General features: G+C 45.0%; 1 long non-coding RNA gene across 1 annotated transcript in view; it reads right to left on the bottom strand.

Annotated features, from left to right (window-relative positions):
- Positions 1 to 13,737: 13,737 nt before the first annotated feature.
- The window catches only part of LOC146863371 (uncharacterized), a 62,710-nt gene continuing 55,214 nt past the window's right edge, over positions 13,738 to 21,233 (bottom strand). Inside the window, exon 3 of the long non-coding RNA XR_014978601.1 lies at positions 13,738 to 14,574. This is a non-coding gene — a long non-coding RNA (uncharacterized LOC146863371). The remainder of the gene's footprint in view (positions 14,575 to 21,233) is intronic.

Genomic DNA, 21,233 nt, shown 5'->3' with positions numbered 1-21,233 from the left:
TCGACCCGAAGGTATTGGAGCGCTTTACATAGCACTGTATTTACATTACACATTCAGGCACGGGGAGATGAAGTGATTTGCCCCAAATCACAGGATGTGGACGCGACCTCGAGGCTCAAACTCTGGTTTCCAGCACTAAAGTCGGCAGTTTAACACATCCTCACCCTCTTCCCTTTCCTTAAGGGGACGTACATTTCATCCCGCTCCTGACTTTTAGCTCATCGATCTCGTCCGAGGAAACAAATGGAAGGGAGTTTCATGGAAAAGTGAAAAAATACAGCAACATTTTTGACAAAACAGAACGGTATTCTAAAGTATCTGCAGTGAAAATGTTGGTAAAGACTGCAAGTAATATTAACACATGGCAGCTCTTGTTATTCAGCACTCCGTTTTTTGTAGTTATTTTTGCACCTTTTTAGGTCACATGTACATACTGGTTCTTCACTTATTTCTACTGGCAGGGGCGTCATGAGGGAGAAGGCCACCCCTTGCGAGTAATGTGTCGATCCTCTGTCACTGAAACAGACTTTCAGGGTCAATAAAGACAGGCTGGTTAATGGTCTGTTGGTGAACTGGGATGTGTGCAGCCCTTCCTGTGCATTTTTCCCTGGTTTGATCGTATGTTTCCACTTGTTGCACAGCTGTAGTGAAACAAACTATAGAAGATCAAGGTTATCTTTTAACCTTTATATGAAAAAAAACGTGATATTGATAGCTAGAAGTGCTGTTTAGTTCAGATTAGAGAGAACAAGTTGATCCTGTCTCAGACTGCTGATCTAGGACACACTATTAGGAGCACTATTCAAATATTTATGTGTTTATGAACCCACTCTAGACCGACTCCGAGGTCGACATACATGTTTTTTTCTAGAACACTCTCATGTACAAGAAGCGAGTTAGAGAATGTTCGCGTGGTTTTCTACTTGGCGACTAGACTGGTTAAAAATGTAAATACTTTAATATCGTCTCAAGGTTTTATTTTCAGCAGTTTGAGCTCGGTGACAAAGATTGCACACAAAATTTGGGCTTAGACATGAAGCCAATAAATAAAGTACTTTTACAACAGATTATAAATGTTAATGGTTGGGGACCCCTGAAATCTGTCTGGGAGTAGAATTCTGATTTCCCCGACTTTCAGTGCAGGGACAGTCATGCAAGATGGGTTCAGTTTATTGTTACTGGACTTCAAACTATATACAGTGGGTTTGGCTCTGCCTCAGCTAATAGCACGAGGTGAGAAGACAATACTCACGGTTTAGTGTATGTTTTCATCTCCTACGAGTACATGTATTGCAATGCACGAGGCACCATTTTAAATCTCAAAAGTCCATTGAATCATCATACATTGCAATATCATGTATGCACTGTATACCAAAAGAAGTCTTTTATTATATTTTTTTCACTGCATCAGGTTTTTAAAAAAATGTTTTAGTCTGATCAGGGCAAGGTGGGCCTGAGGACTCATCCCACCTTTGGCAACAAGGTACTGAAAGAATTCCACTGGAATGTGATTTTTAACCTCCCTTCTTTTCATGTCTTTGCGCTTCCCTCAATGAAGAGTCGCTGCACAACTAGGATGTGAGGACCTTCTTAGGTTTTAACCTTGTGAAATCAAAAGTTCCTTGGCTATTGACAACATTTTTTTGTAACTTTTTGTTGCAATGATGCAGCCCCCTTAGGCCACTATTGACAGATGGACACTTCTTATTTCTCTTCCCTGCAGGACTGTGTGAGTCTGATCCTCAGTCCGTCATCAATTGTAGCTAAGATGGCTTTGCTGGTACTCTATAGGGATGTACATATAGGAGAAATGAGCATGGCAAATGCTTACCCCCACCCTCCCAGGATAGATGCATTCTGCAAGTATTACATTCTTTAGGCTGCCGCCAGAGCAAAGCATAGTTTTGTCTAGAATGTCTTCATAACCTTTTGACATAGGCCCTCCACATCAATTGGTTGCTTTGGTTGCCTCCTGCTTGGTGAAAGTTTTTGACTTTCTTGGGTCAGCCCACACAAGTATTTGACCATCAGGTGTATTAATCCAGCTAAAGAGCTCTTTTATTGTTATGCATTATAATGGAGCACACCACCTTTCTTACTTCCATCCTGTACTTACCTCTTCTGTCAATCGTACTCCTAGTCTGTCATGTCACTTATCCCCTCTCCGATCACTGCTCTTACTCAGAACCGCTGCTCTGACCCAGTGCTTATTTCTTCCCCTGTTTCTACCCTTAAAACTGTTAATATCCATCCTCCTACCCTTTCTGACTTACTCATATTCCTAATCAGATGCCTACGTCTAATCTTACTCCTGCTTATTCATATTCGTTCAGATTATGCCTACTCTTACTCCTGCTCTTGCAATTACTCTTATTCTCATTCATGTTTGACATTACTCCTTTCTTTTACTTTTTCTTACTTAATATTCTCTTGTAAGCCTTCTCAAACTCTTACTCTCGCTTCACCTGCTCCCACTTGTATTTACTGCCACTTCTACTCCTACTTCGACATTTTACCCCTACTCATATTCCTACTTCTAATCCTGCTCTCTCGTACCAAAACTTTTTTCCTGCTGTTTACTAAACAATTCTTCCTTTGTGTGTTCTTCTGCCTGTCTTATTTTTCAGCTTGCTGGTTTTGCCTCATTAACTCTACTACTACACCTAATTCTACCTCTTCTTTCCTACCATCTTTCGTACTCCTGTGCTTCTCTTGCTTCTACTACTCATCAAAGTTAATCGATTTTGCCACCTATTCGTCCCTGTAGCGGATTGACTGCAGAGCAACGAACAGTCATTCTATGGAACTGGAAGCAAAAATATCTCATGTGATTTACTCAAATGATTTTTTGCAGCCTTGTGTACAGGATCTCCCTAAATATCGAGACTGGCTTTTAAACATTGTCATGTTAGTCATATGACTCTGTGGAACTCCTTTTTAACTCCCAACAACCCTACAATACTCAAGTTAACTCTCCATTGTTCATCATAACCAACAAACTCCTCAATGTGCACTTATGTCCTGTCGCCAGCTCCCTATTTTAATTTGGGAATCTAACATGGCAGATGTCCATTTAATATAACATATCAAAGAAAGGCCTACAACAATGCATTGGGAGAACATTTCGAGTGGCCCAGCAGTGATTTGCAGCTTCCAGGTTCTCTTAAAGTGTATATATGTGTGTGTGATATGGCTAACATTGTGGAGCAAGGGCGGAGCAGCAAAATGGTGGGGAATTAGACAACAAAATAATAATCCCTCATTGGAAACATGATCAGCAGAGGAAGGGTAGAAGCCCACCAGTAATAAACAGAGATCGAAATGCTTCTGGGCTGTACATTCTCACGAATAGAGAAGAAAATAATCAAATCCGGAATAGGGAAGGGAGATTCACAACAAAGCCATCCATTCATTAGCAAGGGGCTGACCCAAAGTCCACCCACTATATGTATTTTGGAAACAGCAGATCTTGCTAAAAGACAGGTGAATTTGTCTGTAGCTAAGACCTAAAAATTGATTCACTGCAAGTAATCTGCCACAGACAGCCTTCCTTTTCAGGTCGAGCATTTAAGACCTCTTGTATATACTTTAGTATATACTTATTATATACTTATATGTGTATGTACTTTGTGGGCTCTGGAGATCAGCCCTAGGACTTTTCTGCTTCCGCTTAGAGACTTTGTTTTCTGTTCAACTGCCTCTATTTAACTGTCTTGATGGAAAACGACCAGCAGAGGTCAGTAAAATAGTAGATGTTTCAGCACCCAGGCTAATGTGCTGCATAGCTAAATACATATAAGGTCCCAAAGGCGAGACCGATTGCATTGCAAATGCTTGTTTTGTAAAGTGACTAGCTGTAGATTTTGAACCCTATCTCTGCCGTCACCTAGGGAAACCTAGCAAACCTACACATTATTTTTTTTTTTAATTCTGTTTATTGATAACAGGGCATAGTATGAGGCGGTTACAAATTGATATATTAAAAATATTTTCTTGACACATTCCCAATTGCCATAGACATATCAACAAGCCAGTTAATACCTTGTAAGTAAAATGGAGCATGGCAATCCGCCCATCCTCCTCACCACACCTTTCACTCAAAACCTTCATCTGACGCTGTCAATGGTGGAGTACAAATATATGCTGTATATTTATTCCATGCTCTCCATGTTCTCTCCCATTTTCGGGGTCAGCCACGATGTACATAGGTCGCCTTCTCTGCCACCATGGCCCCGTCTATGTCCTTGCACTAGTCATGAAGGGTGGGGTAGAGTCGTGATCCCCATAAACGGGCGATATTGCATTTAGCGAACATCATCCCGAGGGTCACCCAATCCTGTGATGCATGATTAAGATCGGTGGGTTCCCAAATATTTAATAAACATCGTTTGGGTTCTGGTGTGACCGAGACTCCACTCACTTGAGAAATGGTTCGCATAACCGCTACCCAGTAGAACCCTATTTGTGTACATTGCCATATTGTGTGATAGAACGTTCCCTCCTCCTCCCATCCCCTCAGGCAAAGTGGATCTGCGGTACTCCTTATTCTGTGTAAGGTCGTTCTGGTATAGTATATGCAGTGTAATATCTTTAGCTACACCAGTATAAGTCAGGATGGTATTGCCACTTCACGAGGAGATGAAAGCGCCTCCTGCCAGTCTGTGTCGTCAATCAATCAATCAATCAATCACAGAATTTGCAGAGCGCACTACTTAGCCGAGAGGGTCTCAAGGCGCTGGGGGGGATAAGGGGGGGCGCCGCTACTGGTCGAACAGCCAGGTCTTGAGTAGCCTCCTGAAGGTCAGCAGGTCTTGGGTCTGTCGTAGGCTGAGTGGAAGGGTGTTCCAGGTCTTGGCAGTGAGGTGGGAAAAGGATCTGACACCGGTGGTTGTCCTTCGGATGCGCGGGATGTTGGCGAGGGAGAGGTCGGCGGAGCGGAACTGACGGTTGGGGACGTAGAAGGGGATTCGTCTGTTGAGGTAGGCTGGGCCGGTCTTGTGGAGTGCCTTGTGTGCGTGGATGAGGAGTTTAAAGGAGATTCTCCTGTCAACTGGGAGCCAGTGCAGGCTTCTCATGTGGGGGGTGATGTGGCTGTGGCGTGGTACGTCGAGGATGAGGCATGCAGAGGCATTTTAAATGCATTGTAGTCGTTTGATGAGCTTGTCGTCGAGGTCCCCCAGATCATCAGACCATTTTGTGCGTAAGGATAGCGTCGGATCAGGTAGATTATTGACCAGTTTATGATAAGTGAGAGAGGTAGCCTTCTTGTCCAGGTATTCGGTTAGCAACCAATCCTCCAGATGGGAGGCCTCAGGAAGTGTGTTGTCTGGTGGCATTATCGCCATAAGTGCGTGTCTGATCTGCATGTATCTAAATTTTTCAGAGGGTGCCAGCTCATAGTTCCCATGTAGATGTTCAAATGTAACCATCTTCCCTTTATCCAGTAAGTCACCCACCGTAGAGCTACCTATAGAATCCCACCTATGGAAGCCCTTACTATTCCGAAGTCTAACCAGGCACTGTGCCTCCCAGAGCCGAGTGAGCCAAGTTACCACTCCATTCCAGCCTAGTTTCTTTTGGGCAGTGTACCAAACCCAAACCGCATGTGCCGTGTGTGTGAGTAGTGGGATAGTTTGCTTTGTTGCATTTAATGCTCGCATGACACCCCCGTCTCCCAATCCGTTTTGGTCTACCAGTTTATGGTGTAGCCGGAGACTTTACCATATAAGTCGCATATGTTTAATAGCACAAGAATAGGCCGACTGGAAGATGCCAAATATAAGAACACATCATCAGCATACAGGGAGATGTGGTCCTCCCAGCCAGCCACCCAATGGAGCCCCCGGATCATTGGTTCCCATCTGATCCACGCCGCCAGCAGCTCCAGGACCAGAGCAAACAATAACGGTGAGAGCGGGCACCCCTGACGTGTTCCGCGCCCCAGCGGAAAATCCTCCGACACATGGCCATTTGCTGTGACATGAGCTAGGGGTTTGGAGTACAGCAAGTGTACCGATGCACAAAATTTGGGGCCAAAACCGAAATGGTGCAGGACCGCAAAAAGAAAGGGCCATTCCACCATATCAAATGCCATTTGGGCATCTAAGGAGAGAATAACAGCCGACTCTTGGATGAAGGGTATGCGCGCCAATTACCCCATGTAGGCGTCTCAGATTGAGGGCAGTATTCCTACCAGGCATGAAGCCCGATTGGTCTGGATGTATTAGATCAGTGAGATGAAGGGTTGACCTAGTTGCTAGGAGTTTCGCTTCAGCATTGATCAGCGATATAGGGTGATAGGAGGTACAATCTTCAGGGGGCTTACCCGGTTTAGGAATCGCCACTATTGTGGCAGTGCATTGATCTTGCGGGAGCTCCTTTGCCTCCAGACTCTTGAGATACATGCTTAAAAGATGTGGAGCTATGCTGTTAGCTGTCTTTTTGTAGAGTTCCACGGGTATGCCGTTTAGCCCCACCGCCTTCCCTGACTGTATGGCCCCTATTGCTAATTGCAGTTCGTCTGTTGGGACGTCTGCTTCAAGTGTGGAGACCGCTTCTGGAGCGAGTTTAGGCATTTTAATATCTTTAAGGAAGGTTTGTGCCTCCTCTATCGTCGTCATGGACATTGGTGTATATACCTGTTTAAAGTGTTTAGCTAATGCATTGACTATTTCCTGAGGGTCTGTTATGATCCCATTATCTTCCGTACGTATTTGTGCAATCCACCGTTTAGCGCGTTCCTTCTTATGAAGCCAGGCCGAAAGCTTTCCCGCCTTATCTCCCAGCTCATAAATTTTATGCTGCGTACCCTGCAATCTGGCCCTAACCGTTTCTTTTAGGTGCTCTCTATATTCTTGTTGCTTAAGATGTAGTGAATGGGCCGACACTCTCGTTGGGTTTAGTGCATGGAGCACCTCCGCTTGGTGTAATGCTATCTCCATGGTGTCAACCTCCTTTTACTTTTCGGACTTGTAACCTGTAATAGAGGCTATGGCCTAGCCGCGAATAACAGTTTTATAGGCCTCCCAAAGGGTGGCCGGAGAGGAAACGGATTGGGCATTCTCCTGGAAATAGTGTTGTGATGGAGATATCTTTTAGAATTTTGGGGTTGTGTAGGTATCCGGGATATATGGGGAAACGGCGACGTCTAGTCGTACGTTTATGGGTATATGTTGAGAGCAGTGGTGAGTGATTTGACATATTCATTTCTACAATATTCCGTAGACCATCCGCTGACATTAAGAAGTAATCTATTCGTGAGAGGCTATTGTGTACCCTGGAATGAAATGTGAATTGCTGAGTCAGTGGATGGTAGAAAAGCCAGGCATCCATGAGACCGAGCACCTCGAGAAATCCCGATAGACAGGAGTTCCCGCCACTCTGGTCATTGGGGGGTTGTCTGTCCAGATTAACGCAAATGGTAGCATTAAAATTCCCTCCAATTAGTAGTTCCCCCTCTGGAAGGGTGAGTAAAAATTCACTAAGGGCTGGGAGGGCTATCGTGTGAAGCGCTGGAGGAATATTTACTGTCACTATATTAAAGGCCCGTCCCTCACACTGGCAGGAGATGGCTGCAAATCGGCCCTGGTCATCTGTCCATGTCCATTTAATTATCATTGGGTATTGCTTTCGTACTAGGATACCTACTCCATGTGACCCTGAGGTGAATTCAGAATGCACCACCATTTGGAAACCCCATCGGTCCATTGCCCTACATCAGAGGTCTTTAAACTTTTTTACTCTGAGCCCCCCCTAAGCAAAATGTTTTGAGGTCGGGCCCCCCTCCAAAACTTTATGACAAGGATTGGGGGAGCGGGAGGGACATGGATGCGTGCAGGGAGCGGGGCTTATGAGATGATTTCAGGAATACTTTTTTTTATAGCTTATGAATTGCAACAAATATGAGACTTATAAAACAGCAAATGCATCAAACAAAAACAGATATCCCAAACAAACTTCTCCCCATAATTGGGGTGTTGTGAGCCCCTCACACTCTTTGACCGCAATGCAACTATACCTGCTGCACTAATGATATCTGCAGTCTTGAGTAGCAGGTTATCTCCTTTGCTTTTTTTACCTCTTCCCCTCCATGATGGATCATCACCTCTGTCCTAATGCTTGAAAGGACAATAAGCTCTGATGCCCCTTTTTTTTAAAGGTAGACAGTCATAATTTTGATGCAGTGGGCCCCCAAATCCCTGGGCCCCTGTCCTGCTGCATCTGCTCCTTTATGATAACCAGTAGTGGCCACTTACACTCCTGGCAGCAGCGCCAGCTTCACTAATAAATGTCTCTTAAAAAAAAAAAAGAAAAAAACACTTATATTGTCCCCTTCTTTGGGGTATCTCTCTGAAGAAGCGGTCTCTGGCCATTTGTAAACACAAAAATGAGTCAGCATACAGTGCTCCCTATCTCGCTCTTTTCCTCTGTCTTCTAGACCATTACTGTGAGGCCACAGGGATCGAGAGGATTAGGGCTCTGCATCTGAATGCAACCCTGCTGGTCTTCTACCGGCCACTACATGGACTCCGCATTCACACAAAAACTATCCCTGAATGGTTAATACTGACTTTGAGATGCCTCTGCCTGAAATCGATGTGCGGGTGGTAGTGCAGAAAGTTAAAAAAGAAACCATGGAATTATGAGTTTCTGCAGCAGCAGCATAGTTTTCCACATAATTATCAGTGTACTGCATTTGCTACATAATCTGCAGATTTCAACAAAAAAATCTCGATTCTAGCTCAAACGGAACAAAAGTTACTTAAAGCGTGCCAAAGTGCTCCGGAGCAGTGGAAGGCCCTTTGCAAAGATTGACTGGTAATCTTGTAGTTGCTTACTGCTGTATTTGGGTGCTACACTGGTACTAATGAGGTGAAATATTTCCCCTGACAGCATTACCGTGAGTTAAAATGACAAAATAATGAAGTAATGCTAACCACAAAATGTGGAGCATTGTGCCGCATAATTGACCTTTTCTTGCTGCATAATTTAGTCAAACCTGCCGCATAATGTTGTCCTCTTCTGCTGAATAAATCCAGTGGATCTGCTTAAAGATTTATGATGGCAAAGATCTATTCTTTTTAAGATGTAATGTAAAGGAGTTATCAGCTGGGATCTGGACTAGTGGAGACACTTACAAAAATGTCTGCATTGTATACAGTTTGATTACTTATTACTAAAAAATATGTTTTGTAAGAACTTGTTTTATCCCAATCACTGCATCATTTTGCAGCAGCCTAGTTTAGAGTATGTAAATACTGTTTTATAATAATGACTTACAAATCCACAGTGCTTTCTGCCACAGGCTGGGACCTCATAACAGGGCCATTGGAATTATGCGGCAGGAGAAGACCAAATTATGCAGCATGGCTAACTAAATTCTGCAGCAAGCAAAGGCGAAATATGCTGCGTATTTTGCGATAGCATTACTGCACTATTTTGCTATTTTTTCACTTGTTAACGTTGTCCTGGCCTTTATTGCCCCTTATAAGTACCACATTAACACCTACATATAGCAATAAGCAACAGAAAGGTGACCAGTCAACCTTTAGAAAGGGCCTTCAACTGTGAGGTAAGGTGTTGCTGCATTTTTTTATCTGCAAATTACGCAGCAGACGATGGATTATGTGGCAAATGCTAGAAAACCATAACTATGCACTGTGAGTGCAGGTTGAGCGTGAAAGTGAAGGGTGAGAATGAGGAGTGAGTTGTCTGAATGCAGGGTGAATTCGCAGACACTTGAAGTTAATCAGCATGTTATTGACGGGCGTAGGATTTCAGATATAAGTTAAACTATTGCTATTATGGAATTAATCAGGGAATCAAGGGTGAAGGAAATAAATAATGTGCTGATCCTGCAACAAACTTCCAGTCTTATGATTAGGGTTGCCAGCTCATTATTCTGATGTTGCAGAAGGTACAAAAATAAACCCTATTTTCAGCACTTATTTGTGCGTACTTCGAAAAGCAAATATAAAGCACTTTTAAATGTGTTCTAGGGCTGCCTGAATGTTTCATGACTGAAAATAAAAGGAACAGACAGAGTCAAATTACAAATGAATACATACTTTTTTATTTAAGACCCTATTTAGTGTCAAAGCAAGGTCTTTGCAGGCTCTTTAAACATACATGGCTGGCATTTTTCCATTGGCAACCCTTTTTTATATTCCTTTTCATGAAATGCATTTTCACGCTACAGCAGTAGATTTACAGTAAAAATTTAAGGAATAGGCCCAGGGGTTACTGGACAAAGAAAAAAAACTAAGCCTCCGTAACCAGTTTCCAAAGGTATGCAAATGGTCTTTAAAGACCTGTGAAAAACTCGGGCGTGCTGGAGTCCTAATAAGACTCCAGACACGGCCCAGCCGAGCCCCAAGCAGCACACTCACTGACCTCTGGCCCCGCGGCACTCTTAGGGCTTCAGAGTAAATGAAGACAGCCTGGAAATGCAGCAAATAAACATCACTGCACTTCCAGGTGTCCTCATTTACATGTGATTGCAGAGGCCTTTGCGCCCCCCTGGGAACCCATCCACGACCCCCAGGGGGGCGCGCCCCACAGTTTGAAGACCTGTGCCCTACATGATAGACCCACCAAGTGCATTTCCTGAAGTAATGCCACTGCAGGGGCCTAGCAGGGGCCTATCATTTTAGATATTGCAAAACGAATCCTCTTTTTATCTTATCCCCTAGCCCATGTACATTCCACGTAAGTAGTGACAAGGGAGTCGTCAGCATCAGGGGAGGTGGCGCTGGATCAACACTCTGCCGAGTCCTCGCTGCTATGTCTGTCATGGTCCGTGTGTATAATGATGGAAGTGAGTTAGCAATGTGTCAGATGCGCAGTGTTTGAGTAAAAGTAGTTTACCGCCGCCCATTTAGAACCTACAAACAAAAACACATACATAACAATCAACAATCCCCCCGCACTCTCCTTCCTCCCTGCCTCCCTGCATGACGGACTTAAAACTACCTGCCTCCCCAACTGTGCAGACTGCTCAGTACCCTTTCCCAATACCATAACAGGGGGGGAGATCATCCGCAGTCCCCTTATTCCTCCTCAAATACATCATGTACTTTAATGGCTGTACCCGTTCCAATCATGAATGCCATAAAGAATACGTTTTAGATGTTCAATGGGTCCCTACAGAAAGTTTTTAAGTCTCCACTGCTATCCTCATAGGATTGTTCCGCACCGCTTTGTCCACTTGCAGATATCGGCCAGTCGGTGGCTGAATCAGTCAAGAAGCAATTAAGTTCTGATTGTCTATTTATGTCAGTGTTCTTCCATGCCTTAGTTATGGTCTTTCCTTTCCACTGGGTTGCGGCGGTCTGTCCGTTGCATCTGCCTGTTCTGAGTCTTCCTGCGTACCATTTCTTCCACGTCGTCCGCTATCACCGCCCGTTCGAGTCGATCCTGTGACCCTGCGCCAACCCTCCAGCCATTCCGGAGCGTCTTCGGGTGACAGGAAAAACCACACTTTGCCCTCAGCCTCTACCCTTAGTTTAGCGGGGAACAGCATGGAATATTTAAATCCACAGTCTCTGAGTGTCTTTTTAACTGCAATGAATCCACAGCGTTGTTTCGTGACTGCTTCCGGGAAAATTTTAATAGTATAGTTGTCAAGTCGCAGTGAAGGGGCGGTACGGGCAGTTTGCCATATCACATCACGATCCCGGTAGTTGAAAATGCGGGCAAGAATGGGCCTTGGGGGCGCCCCCGGTTTGGGTTTCCCACTCTGTGCTCCCTTACAACGGAGAAATAGTTGGAGAGGCCCCGTGGCTGGAGGTGGTTTGTGATAAGGTCCTCAACAAAAAGATCAAGTGCCAGGCCACCTGCCCGTTCCGGTACACCTAAGAGGCAAATGTTGTTCCACCTCGACCGGCCTTCCTGATCCTCGAGCTTGGCGGCCAGCAGTTTGTTGTCCGCCTCGAGTTGGTGAACCTGTTGCTTGAGGGTGGACGTATCGCTCGCGAGGGCCGTTGCTGTGGTTTCCACCACTGAGACTCTGGCAGATATTTTGTTGAGATCAGCTCGGATTAGGGACATTTCCACTGAGAAGGACCCAATACAGGAATCTAGGGATGCGTGGACATTATTTAGTGTGGTCATAATGTCCTGCAGTGTAATTTCGTGTTTCTCAGTGTCATTTGAGCTAGATGCAGATGTAGTGTCCTGGCCTGCGTGTTCAATCAGCGGTTTGGTGTAGGTGAATTTCTCCAGTTTTGGTTGATGCGTGCCCTTTTGGGATTTGCCACTCATTTTGGTAGTGGGAACGGTGGACTGCGACATTCGAGTGTCAGGGCGGTAGTCCCCGCTACCTGCCAGTGCGCTACCCTAGCACACGTGGCCTTTCGGTTTTCTCACCCCCAGCATTGCGCCACACTCCGTAGGGCACCACTGTGGTGGTTATGCCTTCAAGATCTGTGGGTGCAGGTGTCGGTATGTGGTCCATTGTTAGCGGGCGGTGGCACCCCATGCCTGAGTGGTAGAGGATTGCCGGATTCAGACACCCCTCTCCGGATCATGAATGGGCCGCCTGCGTCAATACTGCGCAGTGGATGCAGTCACTATGGTGAAGTCTGGGGGGGCTTATTTCCTACCTCTAGTGCTATGGTCGTCTGAAAGCTCAAAGTGCTCAGCAGGGTGTCCCTTCGGGCTGTTGCTGTGAGGTGTGTATCTCAGGGCTCGCGCCGTAGCTAGGCTGCCCCCTTTCTGTCTCAGACTGCTCAGAAGTTGGCGTCGCCGTCGCAATCCTCCGTGGTCACGGATGCTGTTTATGTGGCCGCTAAATATCTCAATTGGTCAAGATGGCAGTCCGTTGCTTTAAATCCGTGTCGAGCCGTCTCCCTCTAGCCCCAACACAGTGCCCCGCTCTCGATGGGCTCCGGACCTTTGTGTGTGCCGCAATCGGTACCTCACCAACTTTAGTCCACGGCTGAGCTCATTGAGGTAGGCCACGTTCGTCCATCTGATGTCTTTGTCTCTGGGAGCCTTTATCCGCATCCGAACCACCAGCAGTGTGGGTTATTCCAACACCACTAATTATGCATGGGTGCGGTAACAGCCTCCGGATAAGTGTGCGGATCTGCAGGGAAGTTATTTGGGCAGCAGGGACTCCTGAGGCTGAGGCCATTTTCCCGGGCTGCTAGCCATGCCCCCAAACCTATACATTTTTAAAAACTAGACACCCAGGGGAATCCAAGATGGGTTGACTTGACTGGCTCTCACCAGGTTCTATTACCCGGAATCCCTTGTAAACCTAAACATTTGTTTAAAATAAAAACATTTTCCTCACTTTTCTGTGGTGGAAAGTTCTCAAATCTGCTTGGATCCACAAAATTCCACCCACCCCACATTCCCCAAAGTCTTCCAAGAAACTGCAGCTGGGCCCTTTTCTATTTAGGAGGGAGGAGCTCATTTGAACAATTCTGAGGACTCTGTGTAATGGACTGAGGCAATTGAAAAAGGCTGTAAGCCGAAACCTGGAGAAGGTGCTTATATATATGTATATATATATATATATATATATATATATATATATATATATATATATATATATATATATATATATTCTCAAAGACAGATTCAGCTCCTCCTGGGATATCCGCCCATTGTCTGGTGGCGCGCAGGGCCGGTAGAGCCACAGCCGGCGTAAAGTTTTATTCCAGTTTACAAAGTGAAGCGCGCTCTCAGAAGGGTAAATCAACCAGCGATCTTTATTCCGGCGTTACGCGGTACATGAGTGAACTCTCTTGATCACACGTCTAACGCTTGTGACACAGTGCATTACATACAGTTCAAAAGCTCAACATAGACAAGGGACTCCCATTGTGATAGTACCTCTATGTTTGGGTGGCAGCCATATTGGAACATGTCATATTTGATTCATATAACGTATTAAATGGTGAATACCAACAGATTTCTGTGATCCGATTTTGAAAGCAGGTTGTACATACATATACATAGGATACCTGGTGGCAAGGTGGACCTGACAATCCTGTACTGGTTCACTATATAGTCACAGTGCTCTATATATAATGAAACTGACAAATGTCTCGAGTACTCGTTTATACACATGTGTGGTGCGCCAAGTGGCATGCGAGTCTGTTAGGTTAGTGCGGCTACATAATAGTGCGCGCAGAAAGGCAGCGTGGAGTTCCCGTTAGTTGCCTTTAAGGATTTACTACTAGCGCAGGCAAGTGTTTAAGGTAGTTGTATGTACATATACAAATCAGCGCCAAGTGGCGTGCAAGCCTAGCAGGTATGTGTAGTTGTCTGCTTTGGCGCGCAGTGGCGGCATCTATCAGTATTTGATCTATTGCCATCCTAAAGTTCCCATTAGTGGGAATACTTAAGGTGGAGCTTGCGCCCTAGTGGGCCAGAGATCAAAGAGGCATAATACTATTGAGTGAGTAGCAGTCACCCTTATACAGTGAAGAACTATAGTCATATAATAATTTGTGAAAGTTCTTATCTAGTTTCTTCATGGGTGATCTCCTCAAGGTATTGAAGAAAAGGGTAGGTGGCCCGTGATTGTGCTCGTGTTGCTGTGATGGGCCCCTTCATTTCTTCCTGCATAGAAAGAGAGAAATTCGATTAAAATAGAGCACACAGTGTTCTAAAGTCATAAAATCACAAAATCAAGGTAATACTACTAGGTACATTACTAAAGCATCATGAGTTAAGCACAAACAATCATCAAAATCCACATGTCTGTATTTAGTCCTCTATCAGGTGAGTTGCCATCTCCTCATCCTGATTGTGTCCCTTGGGCTGCTTTTTTTCGAGGTCTAGGATCCATTTCGATTCCTTACTTCTAAGGGCCAGTTCCCTATTCCCCCCTCTATGTTTGGCAGGTATCTGTTCAATTACAAAATACCTCAACAGACTGCTGTTGGAAAGATGGAATTCCGCAAAGTGGCGTGCCACAGGGTATTGGGGATCTTTGTTTCTGATGGCTCTGAGGTGTTCTAAGACCCTCTTCTTTGCCGTCAGTGTGGTGCTCCCCACATATCTTTTGTTACAGGGACACTCCAGTATGTAAATGGCAAACGTTGTGGTACATGTGAGAAACTGCATTATTTTGGTTTTTTCATTTTTTTGTGGTGTACTGAATTCCTTTACCATTCTGCTGTTCCTGCATGCCTTGCAGTGGCCGCATGGATAGAACCCCTTCAGATTATGCTGGCTACTAGCTCTCTGTTCGGTTATGTCACCCTTCATGAGTATGTCTCTGAGACTTCTACCCTTGCGGTATGTAATTCTGGGTCGGTCACTGATCTGGTGACCTATGACGGGGTCACTTTGTAGGATGTTCCAATTCTCATTGAGGATTTTGTACACTTTCTGTGAATCTTTATTATATGTGGGAATTACTCTGCTTTCAGGGCCCTCATCCTGATTTTCTCTGGGTTTTGCTTCCATGGTTCTTTTTGCCAAGTTTGGGGTAAATCCGTCATCCAGACACTTATACACCCACTCATTCTTCAATACACCTTGGCATATATATAAAACATATTTAAACTTTACAGAAACACACAGTCACTGGATGATGTCATCAGTGATGTCATCAGGGATGTAATTTGAGATGTCATCAGTGATGTCACTGACCATGTCATGAATGATGTAATATGTGACATCATCAGCAGTGCATTGCGGGGGCACGAGTTATATTTAGCTGAACTAACTATAACTGGGGAATTTCAATGGTTTTGTACGAGTGAAATGTCCAACTAACTATAACATCCCTGAAACCTATGGTTTTTGTCAGTGAATTTCTAATATTTTTTAAATGCTAATTATCCACTGGAAAAACCATAGGTTTCAGGCAAGTTATAGTTAGAAATTAGCATTTAAAAAACCATTGAAATTCACTGAAAAAACCATAGGTTTCAGGCATGTTATAGTTGGAAATTAGCATTTAAAAAACCATAGAAATTAACTGAAAAAACCATAGGTTTCAGGAACGTTATAGTTAGTTGGACATTTCACTCGCACAAAATTTTAAAGAAATTGTGAATAATTTTTAGTAAGGAAAACTATATTCATTCTTTTTTTTTTAAATATTATACAGAATTGACACACCCTTCGCGCACCATACACGATAGCTGCGTGCATTCCGGTAGCCATTTTGAAAAGTCGCGCTGGGGTCGCAACTTCGGTGCAATTTGTAAAGTATGAAATATCTTTAAATGAATTATAAATAAATGTTTTCCTTTAAGTGTTTGTCTAAATTTATTAATACAAGTATTTTTAAAGTATTACTTTCAATATAATTTCGACTAAAAATTATTCGATTATTATTGGATTCAGAGATTAGGAGGGATGGCCATTTTGCACGATCTGTTTTTCAAGATTTTTTGGTCTAGTCAGGTGGACACCCTCCTCCGGGTGAGATACGGCTTGAGGATTCTATTCAAAAGGTGAGGAATCAACAGGCAGAAGTGTCCATCAGAAGAGCAAGTTACTTACCTTCAGTAACGCTTTTTCTGGTGGATACAGTATCTGACTGTGGAATCCTCACTGTCCCACCCGCCTCCCCGTTGTCCACCTGTTTATACCTAAAATATGTTTTTACTGTTTGGCATGAATGTTTTTAATATGGCTTAATCATGCTTATGTTTTAATAGTGAGAAATGCTATATATATTACCTACTGGCGGTCGCCAGTAGGTAGTTATAGTTAGGACCACGTTTCCATAGGAAAACCTCAACATTCTATTTTGAATAACTTTGGCGCCGGTCGACGAATCCTCGCGAATTTCTCAAAATAGGTGGGGCGCTACGCTCCGCTCCTACCCTGAAAGTCTCGGGGGGATCCGTCAAGCGGGGGCTGAGATAAAAGGGGGGTCCCAAAACGTGTTTTTCCCATGCATTTTTCCATAGGACCTTTAGAACGAGCTACAGCCCGAACGGCTGAACAGAATTACTCAAAATTTGGCAGAGAGGTAGTCCCTAGGTCAAGGAAGTGCCTTTTGTAGGTTTGGTGTAAATCTGTTCAGTAGATTCTGAGAAAATAGCCTTTAAATAAATATAGATATCTGAGCCCGCTTACGGTACGCTTACCGTATGCTTACGGTAAGCGTACGGTGGCGTGCGCGAGCGCGATTCTGATTGGCTCTTAGATCTTAGTAAACATTCGAATCGGCCGAAACCAGGAAGCGGCGGCCGCCATTTTGTCTCTCGCACTGAGTGTTGTTTATCAAACATGATGGCCAAAAACATGTTACGGGGCTGTTTTGACAACTCCCTCCCACATAGTCATGTTGAGGGAGTCCACAAACATCCCCCAAGAGCAAAAACGGTTTTATTTTTTTTTCGGCAATTTCGCGGGGTACGCTTACCGTACGCTTACCGTAAGCGTACGGTAAAAAAATAAAAATAAAAAAAACACTATCCACACTTACCCCACCCCCTGTGCTTTTGGTGGCCGAAGGCCACCAAATGTACAGGGCTTATTAATAGGTAAAAAAAACTAAATTTTGGCAACATGAAATTATAAAATTGAAATAAAAAAAACACTTCCACATTGACCCCACCCCCTGTGCTTTTGGTGGCCGAAGGCCACCAAATGTACAGGGCTTATTAAAGTTGATAAAAACCGTGCACGGAACGAACTGCGTTAAGTGGGCGCGCACGCCTCGAATGGCGTAAAGTAACTTAGCATTTAAAAAACCGTACAAATTCACTGAAAAAACCATAGGTTTCACACACGTTATAGTTAGGAATTAGCATTTAAAAAACCTTGCAAATTCACTGAAAAAACCATAGGTTTCACACATGTTATAGTTAGTGGAAATTTTACTGATAAAAAACCAGTGAAATTCCCCCGTTATAGTTAGTGCAGGCAACTATAACTCACGCGACCGCAATCTTCTGCTGATGACATATGTGTCTTTATGAAAAAAAAATATTTGTAATATATGTATAGCTAAAAATGTATGGAAGAAGACATGGGCATATAAGTGTCTAAATACAGTATTAGCATCAGCAGAGGATTGCGGTCGCGTGAGTTATAGTTGCCTGCACTAACTATAACGGGGGAATTTCACTGGTTTTTTATCAGTAAAATTTCCGCTAACTATAACATGTGTGAAACCTATGGTTTTTTCAGTGAATATATATATATATTTATATTTAGTAAACTATGTACACATGTGAAAATGTGTCGGTCTACCTGTTTACCTCGGTGGCACGGAAAAAATGGGTGGAACTGACGTTAGCATGCCGACGAGGTCCTCTTATGGCTCCTATGATGTCATACGGTGTCGCGAGCGGAGCCGTGCTATTATGACATCGTCGTGGACGTGGGAGAGCTAGGAAAGAATTTCCGTGGAATGTTGACACAGGGGATATTCACCTAAGTGTTCAGGCTAGGCCTTTGGGAGCAACCGTTTATGTTACCTATCCAAAATCCGAAACCAGTGATCCGAGGGCAGAGGCCCTGCAGATGGCACACAAGATGGGGAGCCCAGTTGTGTGCACCGGCGGGGCAGCAAAGTGACAAGCACCACTACCCACAGAAAAGATAACGAGGGCACTGAATAACACAGGATCTTCTCTTTGTATCTGGCAGGAACAACAAGGTTAAAATGCCCTAGTTCCAAAATGTAGAATTAGTGCTACAACGGTCTTCAAGAGGACCTGCGATGGATGCCGCTTCTTTCTTCCGTACACTGGAGGCGGCACATGGGTCACGCGGTACTGTCATACTGCGGTGGGACGCACACTCGTTGACCTCTCATGGCACTGCTCCACACTTCGGGGACAATGCTTTCCATTAGCTGTGTTTTCTGATGACGTGTCGCGCCGACCCCGTCCAACAGCAGAACCCCTTTAGATCCAAACAGACTCTTCCACTCTCTCACCGGAAGTGAAACCAGGCCACGCGGACACTTTCACATTACAACAGCCGGGAATGCACTTTTCGGTAAAAAAAAAAACATTCCTTCCTCCTAATTTATCAAAAAAACAACTCACTGAAGAACAGGGGCCAGCTCCGATCGGTAAACAGCTGTTACAACAAATTTTTTACTTCGCAATACCATTACAATGCATGCATTACCACGCATGCGTTGTACATCGCAAAGTCATTACTACGCATTTTTTTAGAACACATGGTCATTTACCACGCATGCCTTTACAGCGAATTTTGTTGTTAAGGTATGTTTGTTAAATGACCATGAGATCTAACAAAATGTAGACAATAAAATCAAATCAAATCAGGGACATCTGTATCGCGCACAAATCACTCATAAAAGTCTCATGGCGCTTGCTGATAGCTCTGAAAAGAAACGGACTAGAACTAATTTCCAAAAAGTCAGGTCTTCAACTTTTTGCGGAAGCTGCTGTGGTCTGGCATACTGCGAAGATAGCAAGGCATTTTATTCCAAGACGCTGGAGCCAAAGAAGAAAACGCGCGGCCCCCCTTGCCTAGCAGTGTGAATTCTAAGGAGGGTCAGCAGGGCCGAATCACTAGAGCGCAGTGTCCTGGATGGTTGATACCAACGTAACTTTGACAGCCAATATTTTGGGCCGATTCCATACATATGTTTATGAGTTAGACATAGTGTTTTAAAAAGGGTTCGTTTTTTCACTGGGAGCCAGTGAAGAGTGTTTAGACATGTTGCCGACGGGAATCTGTACGTGCGATCAAGGACTAATCTGGCAGCCGTGTTCTGAACAATCTGAAGTCTGTTTATGAGATCTACATTTATTGACAGCAATAAGGCATTGTCGTAATCCATTCTATTAATGATCAGTCCTTGTATTAGTGGTATTTGGGTAGTGAGGGGGTCATGCTATGGGTAGATTTAGGGTTTAGGGTAGTGCAGTGGTGTTTGGGTAGTATAGGGGGTCATGCTGGGGGTAGATTTAGGGTTTATGGTAGTGCAGTGGTGTTTGGGTAGTGTTGGGGTCGTGCTGGGGGTGGTGTTTTAGGGTTTAGGGCAGTGCAGTGGTGTTGGGATAGTAGGGGGTCGTGCTGGAGGTGGTGTTTTAGGGTTTAGGGCAGTGCATTGGTGTTCGGGTAGTGTAGGGGGTCGTGTTGGGGGTTGTGTTTTAGGGTTTAGGGCAGTGCAGTGGTGTTCGGGTAGTGTGGGGGTCATGCTGGGGGTGGTGTTTTAGGGTTTAGGGAAATACAGTGGTGTTCGGGTAGTGTAGGGGGTCATGCTGGGGGTGGTGTTTTAGGGTTTTGGGCAGAGCAGTGGTGTTCGGGCAGGGTAGGGGGTCATGCTGGGGGTGGTGTTTTAGGGTTTAGGGCAGTGCAGTGGTGTTCGGGCAGTGTAGGGGGTCGTGCTGGGGGTGGTGTTTCAGAGTTTAGGGCAGTGCAGTGGTGTTTGGGAAGTGTAGGGAGTCATGCAGGGGGTGGTGTTTCAGGGTTTAGGGCAGTGCGACGGAGGTCCGGCAGTGTAGGGGGTCGTGCAGGGGGTGGTGTTTCAGGGTTTAGGGCAGTACAGTGGTGGTCGGAAGTGTAGGGGGTCTTCTTGGGGGTGGTGTTTCAGGGTTTAGGGTAGTACAGTGATGTTTGGGCAATGTAGGGGGGTCATGCAGGCGTGGTGTTTCAGGGTTTAGGGCAGTGAAGTGGTGTTTTGGCAGAGCAGGGGGTAGTGCAGGGGGTGGTGTTTCAGGGTTTAGGCCAGTGCAGTGGTGTTCGGACAGTGTAGGGGTTCATGCTGGGGCTGGTGTTTCAGGGTTTAAGGCAGTGCAGAGGTATTCGGCCAGTGTAGGCGGTCATTCTGGGGGTGGTGTTTCAGGGTTTAGGGCAGTGCAGTGGTGTTGGGATAGTAGGGGGTCGTGCTGGAGGTGGTGTTTTAGGGTTTAGGGCAGTGCATTGGTGTTCGGGTAGTGTAGGGGGTCGTGTTGGGGGTTGTGTTTTAGGGTTTAGGGCAGTGCAGTGGTGTTCGGGTAGTGTGGGGGTCATGCTGGGGGTGGTGTTTTAGGGTTTAGGGAAGTACAGTGGTGTTCGGGTAGTGTAGGGGGTCATGCTGGGGGTGGTGTTTTAGGGTTTTGGGCAGAGCAGTGGTGTTCGGGCAGGGTAGGGGGTCATGCTGGGGGTGGTGTTTTAGGGTTTAGGGCAGTGCAGTGGTGTTCGGGCAGTGTAGGGGGTCGTGCTGGGGGTGGTGTTTCAGAGTTTAGGGCAGTGCAGTGGTGTTTGGGAAGTGTAGGGAGTCATGCAGGGGGTGGTGTTTCAGGGTTTAGGGCAGTGCGACGGAGGTCCGGCAGTGTAGGGGG

This window comes from Triturus cristatus, chromosome 2_2 (genome assembly GCF_964204655.1).
Source record: "Triturus cristatus chromosome 2_2, aTriCri1.1, whole genome shotgun sequence".
Lineage (NCBI taxonomy): Eukaryota > Metazoa > Chordata > Amphibia > Caudata > Salamandridae > Triturus > Triturus cristatus.
The sequence above is the reverse complement of the archived record's forward strand: the minus strand, read 5'-3'. Positions and strand labels throughout refer to the sequence as shown.